This window comes from Ixodes scapularis, unplaced genomic scaffold (genome assembly GCF_016920785.2).
Source record: "Ixodes scapularis isolate PalLabHiFi unplaced genomic scaffold, ASM1692078v2 PGA_scaffold9__187_contigs__length_104089568, whole genome shotgun sequence".
Classification (NCBI taxonomy): domain Eukaryota; kingdom Metazoa; phylum Arthropoda; class Arachnida; order Ixodida; family Ixodidae; genus Ixodes; species Ixodes scapularis.
The window spans coordinates 40,412,197-40,439,007 of NW_024609884.1; the positions used below are offsets into that span (position 1 = coordinate 40,412,197).

The window sequence follows — 26,811 nt, forward strand, 5'->3', positions numbered from 1 at the left end:
TAGCCAAAAAGACAATGCGACAGAGCACGATCGAAACAAAAGCGGCACACCGTCTCTCGCAACTCTCCTCTTCTTTCCGTCGGATATTTATTGTTTCGAGCCAGGAATACCCTCCGGAGTGCTGCATAATACACTGACGCATTCCGGGGCCCAGCGGTCCGGAATGCTACTCGCCTCTATCAAACGTGGCCCGGACTGCCGCCTCGGTCTGCGAGCTCTGCCGAGACGGACGTGCCGAGGCTCTCTCTTCTATCCTTGCCCCTTCCCCCCGGCACTCGCCCCAGAACGTACTCGTCGCAGAGGGAAAAGTTCCGGCCCCGCATTCCACAACTTTACGGACGGCGAGGGATTAATACGACGCCGAGGAAACGCACTCGGCGGCAGACGTGAATGCTAAAAGAAGACAAAAGACGGCAGAAACGGCAGCAAACGCGCCGGAGTGGGGAGGGGAACATCGCGGCTATCGTGCCTAGCCTCGCCGAGGTGGGGCACACTTCCGAGAGCCAGCCAACGTGAGGGCGTATCTTGACGGATGGCTATGCATAAAAAAGAAAGAAAAGAATAGCACGCGGCGGGCGACGTCAACGCAGTTCTAGCATGCGATGGCTCGCGCGGAGGTATTCCGGCCACTACGCTCCCCATTACCATCGCTATCGGGCTATCGAGCGCGCTGGAGAAGGCACGGAGACTATCCGTTTTGGGCGATGCATCGTGGATATTAACCAGACGGAGCCTGTCGTTCATAGGGAGCGCCCGACAGTCAGGCGGTCTGAACATTCTGGCCAAATGCCTCTTGTTGTATTTGTTTGGCGATACTTCCGACGGGAGTGCTACATTTGTGGGCAACATCGTCTTCCAACTGAGACACGCTTGAATGCATATTATAGACTTGTCACTTGTTCTTGTGGCATGTATACACCGTGGTTAGAAACATAACACTAAAACAAATAACAAAATAACATGAGTAGTTGGTAACTATTTCTAAAATCCTACAGATTTGTGGCAGTTGAACATTTGTCTTGGAAGTGGCCAAATCCAGCACACTCACGACATATCACAGGCTCAGCTAAATTGTAATTTTCGTTTTGGAAGTTTCTGGAAATTTTAAGCCATACTTTGTGTAGGATACTTTTTCTTCTGAAACTATTTTCTTTTGACGAGACTACCGATTAAAATTGGTCGAAATCGTGAACTTCCAGTCACGAGACTGGGATGTCAGCTATGCCACTTAATATTAGCAGCGTAACTAACATCTCAAGGAACGAAGGGGACCTCAATGCGATACTTTGCCACACCGCAGATTATTTCGATACCAACATCCGATAACCAGAAATAAATTTACCTCTCACAAAGCAAAATAGTACCTTGATCTCACCTCCAAATCGGTAAAAAATAGTCACAGTGGCCAATAACAGTGTTCAGATTGTCGGTAGCTACCACAATCAATATGTGGGCGCAACAACATACAACAACAACGAGGAAGAGAAAGAGGCTGAAGCGACACGAGCGAGCACTTCAGTGATTCCAACCATCAAGAGACCAGCTATGCGTCTTTAATTTATAACCTTTGTATACATATAGTATGTAACATATAAAGTAATTGTCGTTGCAATGCTTTTTAATTTGAGTAAGCTGCCAGCAAATTAGTGACCACTTTCACACCACGACGTACCACTCCCAAACCAAAGGGATTGTTGGAAGATTTCACTTCACCACAACCAAAAACTAAAATAGTAAAAAAAAAAAAAAAAAAAAATTTCTTTCCAAGAAACGTTACAAATTTTAACGCTCGTCATCCGACTTGCTAACTAAAAGGGGAATATGTGCAATATATGTAGGACCAACAACAAAGAGGAAAAGAAAGATTCTGAAGCGACACGAACCAACACATCAATGATTCCAACCATCAAGACACCAGCTGTGCATATTTAATTTAAAACCTTTGTATATACGTAAAATATAATGCATTGTTCATTGGAGTGGTTTCTGATTTAAGTAAGCTACCAACAAAGGAATGAATCCCCAGAGGTAATAAGGCTTCCAGCTGAAGCAAAAACTATTCTTAAGCGCAGAAGTTGCTAGAATGTAATCGCTGTAAATTACCTGAAGCGAGTTTGGGAGTTCTAAATATATAGATTTCACGTGAGGAAAGAACAGACGATTGCAGTACCTTTATTTTTATGAACAAGCAAACGCGTGACGAAACGCGGGCGGGCTGTAGCCTAAAAGCTTGTTTTCACTGCAGGCATACTCTTTATGTGGAGAAGCACATGCGCGACTGTGTGGGTTAGGTCTTAGAATTGGTGCTGGCAGTAATGGTGTTAGTGCACGGTCGTGTGGGTTGCCAGAGAGCAGGAAGAGGGTTGGCCTAGTTTTTAGTGCTGGCAATCGGCCACCGTCTGAAGCTTCAAATGACAAGCGTCGACAAATGTGAAGAGAAGGGGGAGAGGGGAAGAATAAAGAAAAGACACAAGTGAAAAGAGAATATCCTCAGGCATTAAAGGGCCCATGAAACAAATTTAGGGCTGGGATGAATGACATAGCATATCGTTTAGTTGGCCAAAAGAAAGAAGGCAGATAGACAAAGGCCTGACTTTCAGAGCGAAAATTTGAACACACATCGGACTATTTCGTACCTCCTTCCCTTCGAAAGCTCTCTGCCTTTGCACTGTGATACACCCGCGGCCCCTAAAGCGCGTCACCAGGTCCAAACGCACGTCACACGACACCGGACCTCATTTATTCCCTTCACCCCTAAGCCGACAGTGCGGTGGAAGCTATGCGCTTGTCGGACCAATCAGCCGTATCCGTTACATCACCTGCATCATTCTCTGCGCGTGGGTATGCGCGCGGGAGCGTGATCACGTGACAAAAGTGTGGCTGGCCCAACGAGCACGTAGCTTCCACAGCACTGTCAGCTTTGGGGTGAACGGAGTGGGGAAAGCAACTTTTGTTCGAGTTCTGAGCGACAGCCTAATCTAGGAGGCGAATGGCTGTGTCCGGGTACGCAAACTAGGTTCCGCGCAAGAAGGGACTCCCTTTTTTCCGTCTTCTTGAACTGTTTGGTATAATGCTCGATTTGTGAGTTGAGGAGGAAAGCTAAACAGGAGGAAGCTGGAAAATTGTTTCATAACCCCTTTAAGGTCGATTTACATGGCGGGTTTTCCTCCGTAGAAAAGAGTAAACGTCGTAGCCTTCCGAGCTCATGTGCACTATGTCGGATGTCCGCTATTCCCTCGAGTCAGCAGAGAGCCGTGGATAATCTTTGGTGGGCTCACAGAATACCCGCAGGCCCTCTTGAGGGACTGAACCCGTCCTTCGTGTTTTGGAAAAGCGGTGGGCCCCTGGGTGCATCTCCTTTTTATTGTATTTTCCATTTTTTTTGCGCGCAGAAACCGACTTTATCCAACGACTTTGCGAAGATCACAAACAAGTTTACGAAGAGATGTACTCCGTGAATTCAAGTAGGGTATTCGCAACTTCGTCGTGCGAATGCTACCCGAATTTTCAAAACCGTAACCTCTTTCTCGCGGTTTTTTTTTTTTTTTTTTCTTTTCTCGCAACTGTATGACGTACTCAGTTTTTTCCGCAGAGAAATCTGTCCCGTGGGCATGCCCAACAAGAAACTGTCCGGAGCCTCACCTCTCAAACAAAATCCAAAGTCCGCTGCCTCTTGCGTTTATGGGCGATAAATTTAGGAGAAAATTGGAATTCGTTGACTACGCATGCTCACGTTATTTCGTCTGCTCAATTGCTCAAATTACTTATAATAGTGATAAAAAATTACCACGCATTCAAACTTTCTGTGTTGCTTAAAAGAAAATGTTTGCGGTAACATAACCTCTTAAAACATGTTATATCGTTTGTTTGTTTGTTTGTTTTTCTTTGCGTTTTGAAGACGAAATTAGAAGAAGCAACTATAATAGCTACTCTGCTTTAATACAAACTATGAAGTATAAGAAACAGTGGAAAAGTAATAAACAACGCACAATGCAAACGAGAGAGAGATGTTCCTGAAAAGAAGACAGATAGGTTAACCTGAACGTCACTTCAAGTTGGCTACCCGGTGCTAGGGATAAGAGAAGGGGAAACAGGGATGAAGAAAGGGGTACAGAATGCCAACGAGGAAAAATATGGTAATTGCGATTATGTTAAAAAACGTAGTCTCAGGCACAGAGTGATTTACTGTGCCATAGAAGATTGCTAAGGATGGGTTCACGTATGTGCGTTTAATGTTTTTAAATAGCCCTATGATTGCGACACAGCCGCCCAATCCACAAAGGCCATCAAGGTTTGGGACCTCGGTGGCTTTTGGGGATTGGCCGGCTGTGTCTCAGTCATTGGGCTATTTAAAAACATTAAACGCGCGGACGTAAACCCATCCTTAGTAATGCTTGCTCCAGCACTCATCATTCTTCATTGAATAACTAAATACGGCGGTAAACGTCGCCTTTTCTTTGAACGCTCACAGACTAACCGGGATCTCATTATTCTCTAGACACCCTCCATAGGTCGCAATGACCGGCTCTCAGCATTCTCCGGAGGCTAATACTCGCTTAATACTTTTTGTCGTTTGTGCCTGCGTCCACAACACGTCTAAGGTACTCGATATGCCTCGACTCTGTGCACGTTTCTCGTATATTCTTCTGAGCACTTCTTCTTACCAGGAGCAATTTTTTATCGCTCGTGGCGTTAGCTGCGACATTATCGACATACATCAAAAGTATGACATATGTCGTTTTCTTTTTCTTCTTTCTTTAGGTTTGTTCCTTCTTCTTCGGTGTCAGCCGGATGCGATGAGATATCGCCGGCGTTCGGCAGTCCAGCGATTGGAACAGAATTCCCGGATGCCCATCTAGATCACGGAACGTCCAATAACGGCATCATGCCAGTTGACGTCTGCTTCGCTCTCCCGGATCTAGTGTTTCACTGGTCGTTATCAAATCTCTTATTTGATTGGTATTACTGATGACAATATTAGGAATAAACGCAGAAACCGTTTTCAGACCCCCAAATGTTTGGAATAAAATGACACTCTTTACCTTGAGGAGATTAATTACCGGGTCTCCGTGACCCAGTCGTTTGTTGCTTTATCTGTGGTTTATGAGTCGAAAAACCGCATTTTCTATTCGGTGGGAGGGCTAGTAAAAATGAAAAAAAAAAGATTGGTTCGTTTCCAGCAAGAGCAAAGGTTTCGACCAAAACCAGCAAGGTTTTGGTCGAAACCTTGCTGGTTTCGACCAAAACTTGATTCTAATCATGATCCGCGTGTAATAGTATTCGTGTATTTTATGTTTGTGGTATTTTTTTCTGACAGATAATCAAACAATAAAAAGACGAAGAGAGCTAGAATTAGCAGTTCGTTGATTGAAGATACTGTTCCGTAAAGTTCCAAAGCCTTCCTTTTTCGTCGAGGCGCCAATTAACACTGTTAAAACAAACAAAAAAAAAAGTTTCCTCTCCGAAGAAAGCGGTTCCACCCGAAACCCTTTTCCCAACAAACATATTTATACCTTTAAAAAAACATAACAACAGTGTTCTCTAGAAGAACATTAGCAAATATTTTGTCATTAATTCAGGATAAGATTCCGCGCGGCAGTTGCAAACATATTGAGCCAGCGAACCTTTATATTGCTCACGGCTGCCGTAACTCAACATAATTTTCAGGAACTTCGTCACGTTCAATATTCACAAGCCCCACCTTGGCCAGTCTGCGCGCACTTACACCCACACACACAGATAGCTGCCGGCTTGTCCGCTTTCGATAATTCACTTCCCCTTATATTTTAAGCTCAAATAAATTGAGACGTGACCCCAAAGACGCCGCCACAAAAGAGGTAAGAACGATAACTCTGATTGATTGGCACGCGTCTGAATATGGCAGTTGCAGCGCCGTTTGCGCAACGCCAACTGTAAACCCCGAAGCAGTGCGGAAAGAGCAACGCGCATGCGCAGTGTTCAAGAACTGGATATCGCAACGAAACTGCAGCGGGGCTTGGCCCCCAGACTGGGTCTTTGACACGATACGTCGAGCGCGTTAACACTGCGACATCAGCCCCGCGGCACGGAGACTCCAGCGCCGAGGGTATTGCACAGCCTCCCCCCAGCACTTGCCGTTATGCTTCGGAGCATGCCGTCTCAAAATAGTCGCGGTGTACGGGACAGAAAGTTGAAGGTGAGTCGAAGGGAAATAATAAAGAAAGCTAAAAGCAGTCGAAAGAAAAAGAAGAAAAGGAACTCCGAAACGAAAGTGTTTTGACACGACCGAGCCGCGGTGACCATTTTTAGCGCAGCGTTTTGACACATATCATCAAAAATGCTGGAAAGCAACCCACCGTCCGGAAATAGGCGCAGGGCCAGGGCGATATCTTTTTCGTAAGAAAAAATGGAGCTGCTTCCGTAATATGACCACGGGGAAATATTTTTGGCCCGTATATACCCGCCGCCATGGCCTTGTTGTTAATCGCGGATCTTCCCGGCGACGGGAGCGCTCGGTGAAGCAGGCGCGATAAAAATGGAGTGAAGGGGTGGGGGGCATAGGCCTGACACATCAACACGATCGTGACCATTGAGTGGAGAATTCATCATCATTACCCTCGCGTTTTGTCTTCGCCCCAATCAACCCTAGTTAATAAGGTAAAAGCCCTTAATTAACGACAGAAAAGGTTGCTCTTTAAGGGAGATTGAAGGTATACTGTTGATAGAAGTTAAGCGAGGAAGTTAGGCAAGTAGGAGCTGCAGTTTTTGTCGGGAATGATTTGATGGAGATAAGCAGAAACACCACCTGACGGTCTTCGAAACTAACTAAAGAGGATTCATTTTGTACTAATGAGCCTTTTAACTGTGTACCTATCCACCTACAGAGAAGGGACATTTATCTTGAATAGAAATTTAGTAGCTCTCACAATGTTTATGTAAATTTTGCCTGTCAAATGGTCTTAATTACATTGCGCGTTCTGCTGGAGTCGATTTGGAAGCTTTCCCCGCTGTAGTACACATTCTGTAGAATATTTTGTATACCTCGCGTTTTACATTGTTTGAGATCATTCAAGGCGGCTTGTTTTGTAGCGTGAACCCCTCTTAAATGCACCGCGTCGATTGAAGTGCCTTCGAAACTCTAGAAAAATTGACGTAACGTATACATTGTTGAAGTCAATAGCTCAACGGAAGCCGCACTGTCACGCACAGGCTAATGGTTCAAGAAAAAGTAAATTTTCCGAGATGAAGGCGATGAGGTACCATGCGTAGTACCGCCAACCTATACAGCACCGAAACTTTACGTTGTAAAATTTTCAAGTGCTTCATCTCAAACGTGTATAGTATAAACCAAAACTTAAAAAAAAGATAATAACAAACAAACAAAAACAATCACAGTACTGAAGCCTTTTTAACGGTTGGATCGTGTAACGAGCTGGGTGATTTCAGAGAAGATCATCCAAAGGGTGGCTGGTCGACATCTTTCAATTAACTGATGTTTTTATATGCTATTGTCTAGTGTCTGGTATAAACGAATCCAAACTTAGTTTTGACCAGACAGAAAATTTGGGGATAGGAAAAATCATAAGGCATGAAGAGGTGGAGAGTTGCATTAACGCGCACTGATGGAGGGGGCACGTTTGAAAGTGAATAACTAAACCGATAAATTTAGGAAAATTCTAATACTTTTTAGATATAAACTATGGATACAGCTTGCTTCTAATATATAGTAATGATATGTATTTAATTTTTATTTCTTTTTATAAAAATTGTCAAAAAGGCCTGCCCGAACGACAAGTGGCAAATTTTGGAGGCCTGTATCTTATGACATAATTTAATCATTATCATATACTGTTCAGACAGCATTCTACCTATATATCGCTATTATTAAAAAAATATATAAGGTATATGAGTGATAGGATAGTTATGATATATTTAGGCAAACATGGGGAAAAAATTAAACAACGAAAAATCCCGATGCAAATAAAAAAAAAACACCACCTTCGATTTTTTTTTTAAAGGTGGGTACCCTGTTATACTCTATTTCGGCATTCGTTTCTATTAAAAACATGTTGCATTATTTGATTGAGAAAGAAGACACAACTCCCCAAAGTGGGGTCTTTTTTCAAAGCCCACACTTAGCTGTGCCCTATACGAGAAGTGACTCTGAGTTCCAGTTTCAGAAAACTAACACACATCTTTCGTATATTTTTATTCAGATGAGGTCACTGAAAACTAGAGCAATCGGTCACACAGTAAAAATGAGGAGAAACTATATACAGAATTTTACATACAGCGTACAAAGAGGTAACATATTAGAGACTAGTAATCCGAGAAAAGATGATGCAGTGAAGTTTTACTTTCCGGTATATTCTATATTTATAATAAAAAAACGTAACTTGACTTCCGCAGACAAAAATAAAGATGGAATACTAAACGTGTTTAGGTTAGCTATGTATTTCCGGGGACAAGCCATTTCAGCTGAGAGGTCCCACCGCGCCGGACTGTAAGAGCTTCGATACTCTCGGTGTACGAATGGATCGTGGCAAGCCGAGATATTTTATCCTGCGCGAGGATAACGTTACATGATTATCGTATGGTGATCAGATAAAGATTATAAGCTATCACCAAGTAAAACACTAGGTTCAATACCCCACAAAGAAAACTGTGATAAATAAGATGTCCCTGCATTCAAAATGAGCAGTCCTTGTGGAATCAAATTGGGCACTTTACGCTAAGGCTTTCCTCAATGTACCCGTTTAATAAAGTTTCTTCTAACCAGATTTGACTGTCCGTGCTACATATATGTCACAGGCTCCTTCTGTTGATGACTTGCACAGCTGCCACGCGTGCCAAGACTGAATGCCAAGAAAGGTTTGCACCGTCAGCCACTCATCTTTTCCTTTTTTTTTCTTTTTTCTTGTTGTTGTTGACGATATCGAACAACCTTATTTACGTCCAGATACACAAGATGCACCCAGTTTCTCGGATAGAACGCTCACCATTGTCCTGGCTGTCTGAATTGCGTTTATTGAACACTCTCACAGGTTGTTCAGTGTGACCGGGTGCTTCACGAGTCCGCCAACTCCGTCGCATGCATTTTCCCATGTCCATATGCAGATAATATTTACTGGGCCTCTGGGCAACCGCTCTGTGCCAACTGGTGAAGGTGGTAGCGATTCTTAAAATGACTGGCGGCCCCGTCACTTACGTACGTCACGTGCGAGTATACCGCAAAGTTTTTTTCAACCCACTCTTTCACTTTTTCTAGAACCAAGCACGTGTGAGCGGCGGCGTCACACAGGTGCCCACTGACGATAGCAAAGCTGTTTGTAGATTTTCTTGTCGTCACTACACATGTAAATATCGTAACTTGTTTTTCTCCAGTGGTATGCTTGAACTTTGTCAGGCAGCACGATGGTCCATTTTTCAGCACAGTCAAAATGAAAGACAATGCCCCCGCGTTGCATGTCGTGCTCTTCATCGTAGCTCGCTTTACCTTGCGTTTGTCGGATATGGTTGTGAAACTTTCAACTGTTACTTGAACGACGTTTAAAAACATCTCAGGATCCAATTCTTTTTTTTTTTAAACTCCCTTGTTTTAAGCACAATCTCTTCATCCTCTGGGATATAAAGTTCCTCAAGTGTAAGAGACTCGCCTTTCGGGCAGTGATCACAGTCTTCTTAAATACACAAACCTGTTAGTGGGTCGAGCAGGAACGTTGAGTTCAATTCACCAGTGGTAAATGTTGAGCCTGTAACGTTCTCTACCGCGGCAATATAAAGGTAATAAATGGAGCAGCGCACACAAACGCACACTTCCTGGTGTGGAATACATTTGGCCCATCTAGGGCGCAAGGAATAAAATTTCATAAGCCCAAGGCCGGAATTAGGGTGCTTGTCTTTGTATACACGAAAGGCCTCTCGGATTGAGCGTACCAGGAAGTGCTTTGGCACGAACGTTTTTTCCCCGTCGAGCATGAAAGAGATCACGTCCTTCTGGCTGGAACTTTCTCGCGAACATTGTACCTCGTCTTTCATGAAGTACTCTAGGGCAGCAGACAGTTTCTCAGGGCTCACCTAGCACCTCGTGTAAGGATCCGGCTCATACCACACGCCATGCTTTACCTTACCTAGAACGTAAACACTGTCGCCATGTTAACCTTTCCTAGGTGAACATGGCGACAGTGTTTACGCTCTCTTGTATTTAGGCGGGGTTCGAGTATATGGGCGTTCTGCTTTCTGTCAATGTGCCTCTTTGTGGTCTGATATTATCGCCCGTGACGCCAGCGAGTTGTATGGCTACAGGCACGACTGCTCAGTAAATAGGCATCGGCGGCCATATTTTGCTGGTTGAAGCGAACCCCCTTATCCTTGACAGCGAGCGGGGAAATGCGAAAAGAGGTTGTATTGGCCGTTTTGCCAGAACTAGCGACGAGTGTCGTCTGCTGCTTCCGTCACCTATTGCGCCATAATCGTGATCTTCGCGAGGAAATGATTGTTGCTAGCCGCAGAACACTATCACGCAGAAAAGGAATGCTTGAATATCTTTTTATTCTAGAACGTCAGGGATATATATAAGAGAGAGATGGAGATAGGGGGAAAGAGAGAGGAGCATATAATGTCGTAGGGAAATAAAGTAAACAAAGTTCCCAGTAGCCGATGGCTGCAGGATCTTTTCTCGGATCACTGGTTCGTAGTATGATAGCTCTTTGTACACAGTAGTTTCTCCTTGCTTTTACTGGTCAACTATTGTTATAGCTATCAATGGTCTCATTTGAATAAAAATATATAAAAGACGTGTGTTAGTTTAATAAAACTGGAACTCAGAGTCACTTCTCGTATAGGGCACTGCTAAGTGTAGGCTTTGAAAAAGGACGCTACTTTGGGGAGTTGAGTCTTCTTTCTCAATCAAATAATGCAACATGTTTTAATAGAAATGAATGCTGAAATAGAGTATGATAGGGTACCCAAATTTTCAAACAATCGAAGTTGGTGTTTTTTCTTTGTTTTTTTTGGGGTTTTTTTTGTTCTTTTTTTGTTTTAATTTGCATCGGAATTTTTTGTTGTTTGATTTTTTCCCCATGTTCGCCTAAATATATCACGACTATCGTATCACTCAGATACCTCACATATTTTTTTAAATAATAGCCATATATAAGTAGAATACTGTCTGAAAAGTATATAATAATGATTAAATTATTTCATGAGATATTCGCCTCCAAATTTTGCCATTTGTCGCTCGAGCAGGCATGTTTGGCAATTTTCGGAAAACGAAATATAACTGAAATCAATATAATTATTATATATTACAAGCAAGCTGTACCCATAGTTTGTTTCTAAGAAGTATTATTATTCTCCTAGTTTTATCACTTTAGTTATTCACTTTCAAACGTGCCCTTTTCATCAGTGCGCGGTAATGCAACTCTCCACCTCTTCATGCCTTATAATTTTTCCTATCCCCAATTTTTTTTTTTCTGGTCAAAACTAAGTTTGGATTTGTTTATACCAGACACTAGACAATGGCATATAAAAACATCAGTTGATTTAAAAACGTCGACCAGCCACCCTTTGGTCGATAATATCTGAAATCATCCAGCTCTTCTTTCGCTGTACTTAAAGTTGCGTTAACGAATAAACGCTTGATGCAATTAAATGAAAAGGTGCAAGCGAGCTGGACAAAAATGACGTGAATAATCCCTGGAGAAGGGGAACAAGAGGGACAAAGGACAAACACAAATCTCCAAACACAGCTAGGGGACTGGGGCGCGACCGAGTTGTTTCTTTAGCGATATAGCTAATGTGAACCGAAGAAGAATTTTTTGTGCAAATCTCAATGTAGAAACGACACGCAGTAACTGAAAATTCTCGAGCGAATGCAGCAGGAGTTGTACAAAGCAAACTCTGCGACGTACCGAACCGCGTGTTCTTTGTGTAGCATTCCTTAGCATTTACTCGTCCCTCTCAAATGTAGCGTGTTTAGGCGTACCGGACACGTAGGTGTTATTTTTCTGCTTCAATAGAAGACGCGGAGTGTATACACCACAAAGGGTTCATACCCTCGAGTCGCGCTGCCACTCCTAATATAAAAGACAGTCTGCCTACACTGTCCGAGGAGTGTCTGTCCTCTTCCTTGCAAGACGATATCCTGTCACATGGGTCGTACATAACCTGTCTGCATGACATGTTCGAAGCATGTAAGAAGCAAACATGTTTCTAAGATGCGTTAGGCGTGTACGCAGATACTTCTCTCTCATACATCTCCGCGGACAAACTCCGTGACTTTCGTAAGATGTATGATTAGTGGGACTGCGGATTCAAAGTTTCTCGCTTCCACTTTGAGTAAACATTTTGAATTTTTCTACATCAGGTTCAAGGTAAACATTTTTCGAAGGGGTAAAAAAAATTGCGTTTAATTACCGAAAAATTGTCGTTCAACGTTACGTGCGCGTATACTATATGAGACAAAACAAAAAATCGTTTTTCGCGTACACAGTGGACGACATCGCTACAAACTTCCGAGACCCGCTCAGTTTGGCAGCGAATTAATGTCGACGACGCCTCCCATCCCGCACGCTAAAATAATGTCGCGTTGTTGTCGAAGGTTTGTCTACAATCGGCGCCCCCGCCTCGAAGACAGCGCAAAGAGCGACACGACGAAAAGGACGCTGTGCCGGTGCTCTTCAGAAGCCGAAGAAGAAGTTCTCCGGTGCTCTTTTGTACCCTTTTCGAAGGTGCAAATACAACGGAGCTTTCTTTTTTTTTTTTTTTTAAGATAGAAAGCCACATTATGCAGAGACGGCGACAAATGATGCGGCGAGGTTCCGTGAGCTTTCTTCTGCGTTTACCCTGTCAACTGCGTGCCGTGTCTATCCCATTTGCTCGTTTGTTTTGGGGAAAAAGAAATGTCGAACTTTAGTCTTCTTCTTTTCATACTTTTTTCTTCTTTGTATTTTTAAGTGCTATCACACAACTCTGTTGCTGCATTATGCTCACAAAAAAAAAAAAAAAAAACGTTCACCGAAAATTCAAAAAAAAAATTTCCCGCTTTTCTTTTTTCTTCTTTGGTGCGAAAACTAACGAGGCGTTGTTTTCTCTGCGTTCCGCAATGCCTTGTTTAGTTATCTCATTGAAACAAAGCACGTTAAGTACTTATCAATGGCATGCACCATTTTTTTGTGTTTTTTTTTGTGTTTTTTTTTTTTTTGTTTTTTTTTGCTGAAAAAAATACACCATTTGCAGGCTTCATTCTGTTACATAAAAAATATGCATTTGATATTAAAAAAATTATTCTCGAAAATTCAATTTTGGCGTTTTTGTTGTGATACATAGACAGCATAGAATCTAGTTGCGAATTAATGACATTCCGTTGATCGCCTATATATAAAACAGGGCGATCGTTTTGCAATAGAATGGAAAGGTGGCCTAGTTGGTGCATTTTGCGAAAATAAAAGCGCAAGGAAGCGGGACAAGAAAGGCCAGGCAAACAAAGCGCTTGGTTTGTCTTGCCTTTGTTGTCCCGTTCCATGGCGACTGTAATAATTGAAGCAGATCCTTTTCAAAATTAGGGTTACCGTTATGTGGATATCGGCTTTCTTGTGTATTTATGAGGCTTGACGGACACTAGATGTGAGATCACCATCACAATCAGTTCTCTAAATAACTAAAATGTATTAGGGCTATGTTGTAACGTCACTTTTGAAGGCAGACGTTATTAGAGGTTAAACCGTTGTATGAAATTTACCAAAGAATCAAAAGCCATTGAGATGTTCATCTATCATTGTTTGCGTTTTTGTCGACAGACTCCGAAACTGGGCGCAGGAGAAGGCCAGAAAGCGCTGGCCACAACGATGGAGAGTAACGTACTCGTGATGGGCACGCCATCGTTATCTCGGCAGTGTTACCTTTACGCTCTCACCAGTGATACGCAGCCGAGATAAGGAAGAGGTGCTTTTCACGAATGCGTCACTCTTCTGTGCACAAATAAATCGGCTAGATCTAGTACGCTGGGATACCCCGATAAAAAGGGGTTAGCCACATATCCAAATACAAATACAAATCCACTGTGTGCGGGGCTTGTCGCGCTTATCTTACACTAAGGTTGGAATCCTATTCAAATTCTATAAAATGGTTTAGCCTCTAATATTAACTACCTGCAAAACTGAAACTGGAACATTGCCCATAAAACTAATATTTTAAAAATGTTGATTAACATATTATAGTTCACGACTCACCTCATCATGACGGTTACATCCCCCACTTAATAGGGAGTTTTCGTAGATGGCTTTCACCGTCCCGCAAAGCTCTCCGCAACCCGCTGCGATACCCGCAACTCTACAGTCAAGGTCATCGGCGCGCAGGCGCTGTAGCAGCTTCTTCGTTGCGGAGGGCTTAGCGGAGGGGGAAACGCGACCTACGAAAACTCTCTTGTGTCCGCCGAGCCCGGTAAACGCGCAGTGATATACGCTATTCATGCTAAGTCGTCGCCGTCGCATGTGTGCGGCGGTGACGACTTAGCAAACTTGTAAACTACATAGAACATTCTCGAGTGGACAACGGGGATAGTTCAGAGGTGCCATTCCCAAAGCTAGGACACAGACAACAAAAATTATACGTAACGTTTGGGGAGGGTAAAAAGGAGCGTGCAAATATTCGTCAAAAAGAATATTGGGTTAAACCGGGGGGAAGCGAATCCGGCTTTGAAAGTCGCTTATCCGGATTTTCGGATACGAATAACCGATTTGGCAAACCGGTTATTCGGTTTCCATCTTATTCATGTTTAATAAAGATAAGGCTTATTTTATTTTTATTTCATAGCCCTAGAATAACAAAGAATGAATCATGTTCCTCTGGTAATTCGAAAGTAATACATTAACCCATTTCTGCGCGTATATCGAGGAGAGCGAACTATAGGGGGCGCTTTGTCCGGCTTGTTTTTTACATAGCTCGGTGTTTACCCAACACAAGGCTTATGGAGTGGAAGAGTTTCGTCATTTGCGTCGATCGTGCCTGGGGCACAGATTCGGCACGAGTGCTGCGTCAGTGCTCGGATGGAACTCGTGAGTCGTGAGCAATGGATGCTTTGCTGATTGGACTCACTCTAAAAAAATCATGTGCGTCTACTTTCACGCACAACACTTGGAGAGCCAATCACCGCAACTCACGGAGGCAGCTCAACGAATGACGATGCCAAAACAAATGTTTAGACCAAAAACGTTAAGCAAAACGGCAGCTTGACATTAAGCAATGCAAGCTGCCGTTTTGCATTGCTCAATGTCACAACTGAAACTGCGTTTTTTGGTCTAAACATATGTTTCGACATCGTCATTCGCTGAGCTGCCTCCGTAAGTTGCGCTGATTGGCTCTCCGAGTGTTGTGCGGAAAAGTAGACGCACGGATTTTTTTTAGAGTGCACGAGCTCAGCCGAACGCGAGCCGAGCGCTGCCTTAGAAACACAAACAAATAATTTATGTTGTTGTCCCCATGGGCGTAGTTCTCAACTTAGCCGCTCAGGGCGCCACGGCTGGATGGATGAATGACCGCTGAAGATTCTCTTTAATTTTCAAAACATGCAGACGACGGAGGTGAAATCCGCGAGCGAAAAGCTGCAGGGGGCAAACGTCATATGTTTCGGCCGAAGAATCTCGATTCCAGTACAGGATAATGTGTACAAATATTCATGTATTCGGATATTTATATAACCGAATAACCGAGTAACGTAATCGGTTATCTAAAAAAACCGGCCTCAGCTGCAGGCTCTAGTACACGATCCGTTTTCGTCCCTGTTTTTTTTTTCTAAATTACTATAACTGGTGTCGTAATTCAAGCAGGAGAATGTTCTCCAATTAGATTCCCTGCATCGTAGGTTATTCTTAAGATAAAAAAAGGATATTTGCAAAGTTCTTTGCTGCGTTTGTTTTCCCTGAGCCTTGAATGTTTAATCGTGACGCGAAACGGATTGGGACAACGTTCTCTAAGCGGCTCTAGGCTGGAGAGGGGCTTATGTTCGGCATCTCTTGTTTGACTTGCCCTTGCTAGCACTGTGCCCCGAAATAATATTTGAGCGTTGACGGCCCTCCGATCCACTTTTGCGATCCGCATTTACGTCAAAGGAGCCACCCGTCCGGAAGTAAACTTCCCTGCTCCGTGAATCGCTGAAGTTCGCACAAAAGAGTGAGCTATTCCTTCTTTCGAAAGAAGATAAATGATGCTGTGGAGATATTTAAAAACAGTAGAAAGTTGGCAGGGTTGAGCGAAAATACCCACAAAAATATTTGGAAACACAAATACTAGAATACAAGGCAAAAGCAACAAACCTATTGATTTTGAAATACATTTATAAAGATGTATCGCGATACGTTCCAGAAATTCGTTTAAAAAATAGAAATGTATTTGCAAATACAAATACAGGAATACATATTGGTGGGGCAGAAATACAAACACTGAATTACATTTTTATATAAAAAAAGAATATCTTAAATTATTTGGTACACCCCTTAAGTTGGGGTCACACTGCTCTTCTTATACCCTCCCCTCCCCTCCCCCCCCCCCCCTCCCCCCCCCCCCCCCCCCCATCATACGAAAGACAGTCTGTAAACACGATTCACCGCAATATCCGCGGTTCGAGTGCCGCGTGCCAAGTTTCCTCTTTCAACTCATTGCCATGAGGCATTCGAAGCAGGGATCTCGCGGTGACTCGCGTTTGAATCTGTATACAGACTGTCTTTCGTACGATGTATAAGCAGAGTGACCCCGGCCTTAGTGTATGCGAATAACAAAAAAGAGCATGATCTAGAATACGAGATTTTTGCTTTTAAACCAGCAAACAAATACTCACCGCAAGATGCAACCTAAATTCTGACGTTGACGTTTTTTTTGTTTTTTTTTTTTGTTTTTAGTTAAATTTATCGCAGAATAAACATCTTGGATTTTGCGAAGTAGCTTTTACACCATAGATAGAGCGCGGTTTTATTTCGGCACCTCTTTTCCTTCAGAGACAAAACACCAGGAACCTCTAAGTAACTTTTGTGCCTTCCCAAATAACCTAGAGACTATGACTACATCCAACTGGAGTGCCTGTTTCAGCGGTGACCTTACAATGTCACTGTGGAATGAAGTTCAATGAACCAGTATTCTTCTTTTTTTTTTCTGCTAGTCGGGCGCGCCGACAGAGCCTTTAACGTATCGAATCTACAGGAAGAGTCAACCACTTGAAGTGTGAGAAAACATTTGTTAACTTTGGCAGAACAAGGAAGGGGGTCATGTACGGTCAGAGACATAAAACGCCCCGGTCGAAGCTTGGTCTTGGCCTTCTGTGCAGGGGTCAACAATTATTTTGAAATTGTGACGAAATGCATCGGGCCCTAATAGTATCGGATACCAGGAATACACCCTAAAATGCATTTCGATACAGAAATACAAAATGCAATTGAACGATCGTATCGCGATACAAAAATGTAAATACATAATGTATTTATAAAATACTATCGCGATACATCTATATCGTAGTGGAAATAGCGCGAAAACCCAAGGACGTAGAATAAACACACGGGACAAGCGCTGCCTATCAACTGACGAATTTTATTAGGAAGACCTACGAAGACGGCCCTTCAGTACGTCTTTGGCAGTGCGATCCCGCGCAAGCGGGATCCCACTGCTATAGAATGACATGACTATTAATAAGAATTAATAGTACATTACTATTAATAAAAGCGTAATGAGAGTGGTTAAAAAGCTAGTCTAAATCCAAAAATGTCATCGCTACGTCTAGCAGTGTAAGTGCACAAAGATATACCAGAACAATGCAAGATTAACACACAAAACATCGCGGTAGCTTCGACAGATATCTAGCAGTATACTTTAGAAGAGCTGATTCCAGCAAACGTTGCTCTGACCAATACCCTTTGCACTACTAAAACATTCATCGTAGTATTTCTATTATTATGACAATAAGGACAGTTTGGAAACAATATCACTCGTCCGAAAAAAAAAATTTGTGAAATAGGCTAATATTATAAGTCCCATCCGTCGTCGTAGAGTATCATATGACTAGATGGCCATCAATAGTTTGTTAACTTCAAAGGTTAAACAAACCGAAATTTCGTTGAAACATTCATTACAGACCGCAATCGAATTCTAGCCACTCAACGATCCCAAGTCAGCTGTATTTCGTGCGTGTGTATCCTCTCGCGCGTATTCCACGCCTCTCCTGTGGCAAAGAAACTAACACGTTTCTCAAAGAAATGATCGGAGCAGAGCTCCGTCAGATTAGGTTTATGATTGCGTACACGGGAATCTTCGTCGTATTGGGAAAAGTGAATTCGGCGGACTGCTCGGTCTGCGAATGGAAAGAAAAAAAAAAACTTCATTTCTATAGAAGAGCTTCTCTCCGGAGTTCTTTGCGATTGGACTCAGATGCACTTATCCTCCCCAGCTTCATCTTCAAAAAAAAAAAAAAATTTTCGACTGGTTTCTTTAAATAAAATAAATAAATAAATGAACAACAACACGACCACCACAAATGTTGTTTTCTATTTCTTCAAAAACGGTAGTCGGTCGGCTTGGTGCCTTTGACTCTGCTGTCCTGACAATGGCTCGTCGTGCTGGACGCTGGGGCGATCGGTTCGATTCTGTTCCTTCAACTTTGTTCGGTTTTCATACAGTCACAGAGACGTGAGCTGGGACCGAGCGCTCCATCTTTTATAAACACGCGCACGAGCGAAGCCTGCTATGACTGCAACGTGTTGTGATCCAGAGACCGAAGATACCTCCTTTAACCGCTCATTCACACTGGAAGCGGATCCGCGTTCGCAAAGCGGTTGCGAACGCGGTTGTATAAAAATCCAGTACAATTGCACGCGCACTTGATGTCATCGAGTGCGCGTGCAATTGTACTGGATTTTTATACAACCGCGTTCGCAACCGCTTTGCGAACGCGGATCCGCTTCCAGTGTGAATGAGCGGTTATTGTGGGTCCCCTCAAAATATCAGCATATATCGAGGTACTCGAATAATTTTTGTATACAAACGGTGCGTACGGCGAGGCTTGGGGAAGGCGTAGTTCCCACTGGCCCTTCCAGCAGCATGGCTGAGATCAATTAAGACCAGTAACTTTGGAAGTAGCGCAGTTAACTATAACAGCAAGAGATAACTTTACTTAGCAGTCGAGATATTAAATACTTTATGAAATATTGTAAGCGTCAAGTAATTTCGTAAAAGTTTGGAGTAGAGCTTGGATAGATCTCTCGAGTAATTTTTTTCAGTATTCATTAAACGAAAGCGAAGCCCTATTTTGAGCATTACGGGGTTACGCGTCACTTGGTTGAAGCTATACTCAGCACCTCAGGTCGCATACAGAGCACGTAAAAAAAAAAATCTATCCTACGATCAAAAATTTGAAGAAAACAAAAGAACAAAAACAAAGAACACTGACTGAGGACTGAGAAAAACGGAAACCTAGTTTTACTTGTGTTCTAAAAAAATAATAAAATCAATTTTGAAACATAAAAATTACGGTAGTTGGAGTCCAGGCCGGTAGTGAAGTATTTGCGTTCAAAGCCCAAGTTGTGTTCATCCTGGACCAGCTGTTGCTTGAGCGCTGCCTTGCACGTGGGTATAGTGCTAACCATAGAGTTATTACAATGAACGCTAGAGGCTCAGCTGGCGGTAGTGTGCTGTTGCATTTTGAAGCAAACAGCAAGCAGTCAGAAATTGACTTCCGGTAATGCATTTCTATGGGAAAAAGCGAGTGCATTTTCTCTCTGCGCTCGATTATAAAAGCAAATATCACGAATAATTTGTACGTACTAGGCGCATTGGAACACTTCTCAGTCACGCAGACAAAATAATTGGTCAGTTACAGCATTTTTATTTGAAATTCGCGGCATTAAAAACGGTGTTAAAACCGCTTCGTACCTGTATTTATGTGCACTGTCGGACACTGTTAGCGCGAACACGGCGCCGGCGCTTTCCAACATGGGGTATACGTGCCAAACGAACGAAGGACTTGTGGAAAACCAAGAGAGACGCCCAGAACTACGCAGTAACACTGGGTAAGTAACTCCTTGTGCTTGCAGACGATCAAAATAAATTGAAAGTCGCGTAATATAGTCCGATTTGCAATAAATAAGTACCGTTTATTGTTTCTGCTCAGGGGAAGCCAGAGGACAGGTGCGCGATAAAAACTGCCCAACATAGGAAATAATAAGAAAACACTCCTTTCGTAGCCCACGTACTTTATTCTTTACGTTTTGAACGTTTTTTTTTAACCACTCGTAAAGATGCACGACGGGGTCATTTTCATATACTGAAAGGACAGGCATATTAGCAATATATAAGCACCAACGGAATGCTGGCGAACTTTGAACACACTCTACATTCCTTTCGATCGTTATTTTGCTTAGAGTCGTCGCTCGTTTCTACATACCTGCCATGGAACAGTGGTTTGGGCCTGAAATATAGCGAAGTTTAGCATCGTTCAGTGGTAAAGGAAAAATACTGTAACTAAAGCAATTACACTTTCACAATATTTATGAAGGTACTATCGGGGAAAAATGAAATGCGAACAGAGGAGCGCGTGGCTCGCGGTACTGGCTGCGCCGCCTGGAAGTGAGCCTAGGGGCGAGGGTGCGTGGCCTACTCCGATGTGTTCACGCCCCTCGATTGGCGCTCCTCCAGCTTCGGCAGTGCGCCTCTTAGTGCGCTGAAAGCTATCACCGCTATCTTTGCTGGCTCAGCGCGTGCTGTGCAAAGAAGCTCGCCGCACTCGCCAAGCAGGCGAAGATAGCGGTGACAGCTTTCAGCGCACTGAGAGGCGCACTGCCGAAGCTGGGGGAGCACCAATCGAGGGGCGTGAACACATCGAAGTAGGCCGCGCACCCTCGCCCCTAGGTTCACTTCCAGGCGGCGCAGCCTGTACCGCGAGCCACGGGCTCCTCTGTTCGCATTTCATTTTTCCCCGATAGTACATACTACCCGGTACAACCGAAATAACAAAAGTTATTCATGTCATTTTCCGGCGACGAGACAAAATTCAGGCGCGTTTTCCCATAGGAATACACAGGAAGACTGGAAATGTAGACTGCATGCTGTCTGCTTCAATTTGCAACCGGAAGTCCCGTAGACACTAGCGCCAGCTGAGCCTCTAGCGTTTATTGTAATAACTCTATGGTGCTAACTGACCGCCCTGCAGAACATTTCATTTCGCAACGCTATCGCGCCGAGTAAGTCAAAATATCTTGGGAAGAGGTTTGGCCTTCAAGGTCACAAAGTAAAACATGAAACTTCTCGGAGATGAATGAGGTAGCCAGCCTTCTATTGGCTTAAAAGACGCTGCCTTACGACTTTTATTGTCGAACTGTGTGTAGGTCAAGGGCGCAAGACGAATGATTGTTTAGTATCTTTTGTCTTTTAAAGGCTCTAGAAGTGAATTGTGCCCCCCTTTCAGCCCATTTTGAAGAGATGAGGTTATTGGAAATGTATCGCTCATGAGTATCCTTGGGCAAAATCATTTTATTTATTTATTTATTTATTTTTATTTCACGTTGATTTATAGTGTCATTTGCCAGTAAGCGCTTGTTTGTCTTCTGCATGTTTTTTTTTTTTTTCATCGTTCTCATTTGTTGCTTGCTATTTTAATGGATTTCATGCAGTACAAACTATCCTGACTTTCAGGGTTGGCCAGTATCGCGAAATAAATGTACTTAAAATAACGGATAGTTGAATAACATGGTGGGAATTCATAGTGGAAACAGTGCGAAAAGACGAGGACGTAGAAGAAACACACGGGACGAGCGCCGACTCTCAACTGACGGATTTTATTTAAAAAAAAAAAAAAAAAACATACGAAAACGACCCTCCATTAAATGGCACTGCGATCCCGCGTAAGCGCATTACATGACTATGATTAAAAGCGTAATGACAAGGGTTAAACAAGTTAGCCCAAATCCAAAAAAAAAGAAGTCACATCACCGTGTAGCAGTGTCAACGACGTTTTGCTGACGCAAGAGGCTCCCATCTTTTTCTTATTTTGTACGCCTCCGCTATCTCTCTAGACAGCCGATTTTTGTGCTTTAAAATTACCTCTGTGTCACTGAATCTTGGCTTACGCCCACAAACACGACAGTGCATTCCAAGGTGAGAGTAAGCAGAACCTTTTAATGAACTTTGGTGCTCTCTTAAACGGATGTTCAAATATATATCAAATATATAGTTAAACAGATGTTCTAAGTATATGTTGATCAAACGGGGCGGTGTTTGAACAGTAGGCTATGCGCCGGAAAACTGAGGAAGAGGAGGACACGAGAGGGTACGTCAGAACGCCGAGCTCTGATTGGAATGATTAGTCGATAGACCTAAAGGGAGCTAGCTTCCTTTGTCTCCACCAGCTGAACTTATTGAACGCGCTAGATCTTGGAGCGCCGGCGTCCAGCGTTTGGCTTTCGGATTCGAACGCCTTCGACGAGTGCAGTGGAGACAAAAGCTGCCTGCTTCAGGTCTACCCACTAATCATTCGAACCAGAACTCGGGGTTCTGATGTCCCTCTCCTTTTCTCCTCTCCCTGGGGTTCTCGGCGCATAACGACTGTACCTTCGCGTAAGGTCCGCGTTTATTTTCTAGAATATTTTATTAATATTTTGTGCTTACATTTCGAGTCGTTACATATCGAGTCGAAATAGCTCGGCCTGTTTTCGGAAAATATTCCTTCCCGTTCTGTCAAACCATAAACACAAGCCTCGGTTAATATCTCAGTTTGGTCACTGCCAGTCAAGAGACGCAGGGTATGGCTCGACATCTTCTGGCTTGTCGTTTCGTGATTGGTCCTTCGGCGCTCTTATCGGCTGATGCCGCAATCTGATTGGTCCTGGAGCGATCATGAGATGCACGGGACGCGCTACGCCCTGCGTTTCATTGGGCTGTCAGTGATCACATGCACATTTATTCCAATATTGTTTATCCCTGCGTACAAACAAAGCGATGGGACGTCGAGGGAAGTTCAAGGGCTTACAAATAAAACCGTAGAGGACCGACGCTTGGCTCGGGGACCGTTGCCGGTTCGAATAGTACAGATTCAAATCAGATATACCTTTTTTCTTATTTTATTTTTAATGGACAATGTATATGGGTATTTGTTTAGAAAGTGAGACTTAATGTTGCGTCTCCTGAATAGACTTGTATGGTCCTAAACCTAGCTTGTGACGCTCTGTAGATTACATCTTAGCGAATGTAAGGTATAAAAGCCTCGTACGATGTTCCAAGTAGTATATACGTGGAGTCGTCCATACATTTAACTATGTACGTTGTATCGCGACTTACGTTAGCAACGGTACATGTACTCATTAAAACACAAAACGCAGTCAATATCACTATTTGTTTTCTCGACGATAACCTCGTTTTTTGTTTTTCGTGTACAGTCGATGCAAACAAAATAACCCAAAGAAAAAAAAAGAAAAAAAACGCAATAAATAGTGAGATTCTCCCGGCACAGCGTTGCTGTTGCCCAGGGTTTCTTATTGAGCTCTGTTCTGTCATTCCGAACACGCTCCGCGCACGTGAGCTGCCGACGACTATGGAGGAGGAACGTGCAGATTCTCGGCAGTCGTCGCCACTGGCGTTGGCGTTCTTCGCTTCACAGAGCACCTCAACTGTCCTTTTCGGGTGACGCGCTAAACAGACACAGACTGATCTTGGGTTCTTCATAACTTCTGTCGTGTGTTGCGTTCTTACAAAGGCGTGACATGGCCGGGGGAGGGGGGGAGTTCGGCTAAAGCCTATAGGGTCCTTCGAATGAATCCCCCTTCCCCCTCGTTTTTTTCCCCCCCTCTCGATTTCTCTGGGTCATTCACAAAGGAAGCGGTAAAAATAAAGGACTGGACTGTTTTATCGGCTCATACGCAGAATTCCATTGGCTGCATAGCAAGGGACTCGCAACGCACTGCGTTCCTTCGGCTGTCCGTCACTATCAGCGACTTGCGCGACCAAAAGCGTTGCTGTGGTCGCAATTCGCGATTGGCCAAACGCTCACTTTGACGCTTTTACCCGGATTAATGTTTCTTTCATCGACGGAATCCGGCGCAATGTCAAGGTGTCAACTGTGAAGATGTTGGTTTCAGAACACGACGACTCCGAGCTTTCACCGATCTTCATCTTACACATATACCATTGAACCTGAAGTTCGCAACTGACGATATAAGTAGTCAAAGATTACAATTCACTACGTCACGGCGGGGAAAATTCTGGTAGTGACCTCACGAACGGAAACCATGAGAGGGCGCCACCGAATCATTTCGTCGCTATTAGCTTACTACAGATCCGACATAGGCGCAGGACAACTCTGTTCATATTTACACGCTTTTTTTTCTTTTTTTTTTCTTTACGCCAGGAAGGTAAATCTATAGCGGTGTGTGAATCGTAGACCAAATGAAATAGCGTCTGCTATCTCCAGCTTGAACACAGTTAAAAGAACCGGTTGTCGAAAGTTTCTCGTGCACTGTGAAGGCTATGAATGACGCAGCACTATTTGGTTCGAATGACTATTCCCTCATCTCTATAAATTGCATATCATGCATTAAACCTCGGCCTCAGGGTTACATGAGGTCACGAAAATTAAGCTGCGCCAGTTTGTTGGCACTGAGCAGGAGAACTGCTGTTTTACACGGAACGGAAGTGCAGCAAGTGCGCATGCTCGTTGCCAACAAAGAGACTACAAGTCCCCATCTTCTTTTTTTTTTTAAATATATGTATATATTTATAACAAAAGTTCTATCTCTATCACGCCCATAGCCGAAACGAAGCGCAGAAATGCTCATTTCGAGATGGAGGATTCCTCACCCTCGGTGAACATTTCTGCGCCTCGAAGCTTTTTGTTGCGAATTGTTCGGGTAATTTTGTTGGAGCCAGCATCCACTTATTCCGCGAAAGCCAACACAAACTGTAAAGCGCACACCTGAATTTGGGACAAGAGAGCGTGTTAACAACGCGAAAATAGAAATAAAAAAGAAAGTATATAAATTGAACATCGCCAAAGCATTGTCAAGCGCTCGGAACAAAGCAGACTCCGACAAGTTTTGACACGCTGGCCCACTTACCAAAGAGAGAAATTCTTCCGGGGAACGTGGCTCCCTCTGTCGACCGGCCGCTGAGTCCACGGAGGGACGACTGCGTGCGGTATGTGTTCGGGCAAGTGGACGACTACGGTGACAAGAAGACGCGGTCCGCGCTCGCGTCAAGGGGCACCGGCATCCAGCGTCGGGGGCCGGAGCCCGGAGTTGGCGAACGTCTGACACGGAGCAGCTGCCAGGGCCCCTCGACCCGAAAGTCAGCGTGACCAGCCGCGAGAACCCGCCGAAGCAACTGCGTGTACTCGGGCCCGGTGTTTATCGCATTCGAGGGCTCCACGCACTCCGCGGGAGAGGCCCAATCAGAAAGCAGCTCCCAGGAAAAAACGCGTATTGAACAATCGGAGCGGAGAGTCTCCTCGCTCCCCGCCTCTTCAACGCATGCGTGCTGGCGCCAGAACCCTTCCTCGTTCAGGAGAGACTCGCCTGCCTCTCGCGACCACGACGCGGGTCCCAGAATCGGGGCCCCGGTGTCGAGGCTGGCCCGAAGTAGAAATGAGCGAGCACCGGTCGTGAACACGATGCCTCGTGTTCTCACTACGGGGTAGCTCGTGGTGTCAACATGGTGCCGGAATCGAAAGAACCGTATATCAGTCGTGTGTACCGTTTCACGGAACTTGGTTCTCGCCTCACAAACCTCTTCGCGCAGATAGAAAGAAAAATAAGACAGGTTTAGACACTCGGGAGGAATTTTTGCGTACTTCCCTAAACCCAATTCCTTCGTTATTCTTGTGTCTTGAGTTCACTGGATGGTTTAATCTTCCACACAGGAGTTGCAAAAACAGTCGTAAGCTTCTATGACTAGATAACAGAAAGTATAAAACACAGAGAGGACGAAACACAGACGAGAATGTACTCGTCTGTGTTTCGTCCTCTCTCTGTTTTATACTTTCTGTTATCTAGTACATCTTACCAACACGCTCGTTAGGAATATAATAGCTTCTTTGATTTTGTTTCATATTAAGCATCTGTTGTAACCGTAGGGCATGCTTGAGTTTAAACGCGTTGTCAGCCATTGTCCCAAAAATTAACTATATACAACATTCATTAAAAAAATCCTTTAAGACGAAAACAATATTAACGTAAAATCTCGAGAGATAGCTCACCTAAAATCAAGAGCAAATCGGTTGAAAATAAGGAGTATGCTAACTTTTGATGTGCAATCAAGAAAACTTGAAAAAATGCTATTCATGTATCCCTGCCTAAGTTGCTATTGCGACTAGAGGCAATGAAGCAAAGATTACTGTGCTTTTCAGTCAGCAATGTTTGCTCATCTCCCGCCATAGCTATCTATCTAGCTGCATTTACGCCGAGGCCACCATTCATCCAAACATTACGATTATTAAAAACAAGCTCTCGTTTGTAGATAAAAAAATGCAAATTAAGCTAAAAATAAACGTGGGCTATCTTTCGGGAATTGAGCATCTCTGAGGATATTACGGATAAGACCTTTTTTTTTTTTTATGGGCTTTTTTTTAATATTATACAACATCGCCGCATTTGATGGAAGAGTTCATCCGGTTGAACTAGTTCAAGTGACGGATACTCTATACTGCACAGGTGGTCGAATGACTATACGATGGGTTGCCGAACAATTGGTGGTGGGCAAAAAGGTTTAATAAGTTGAATCTCAAGAAAGAAGGGAGTCCACATTTTGTCTATGAAATCGAAGTCCACGACAAGCGTGTACACGAAATGAAAACGAGAGAGGAAGTTTTGT

The 26,811-nt window shown here is 43.7% G+C and overlaps 1 protein-coding gene across 1 annotated transcript in view; it reads right to left on the reverse strand.

Annotated features, from left to right (window-relative positions):
• LOC8023276 overlaps window positions 1-25,592 on the reverse strand; it is a 180,021-nt gene extending 154,429 nt beyond the window's left edge. The window contains exon 1 of the mRNA XM_042287161.1: window positions 25,062-25,592. The gene's annotated coding sequence lies outside the window, so the exon portion shown is untranslated. The remainder of the gene's footprint in view (window positions 1-25,061) is intronic.
• Window positions 25,593-26,811: the final 1,219 nt, after the last annotated feature.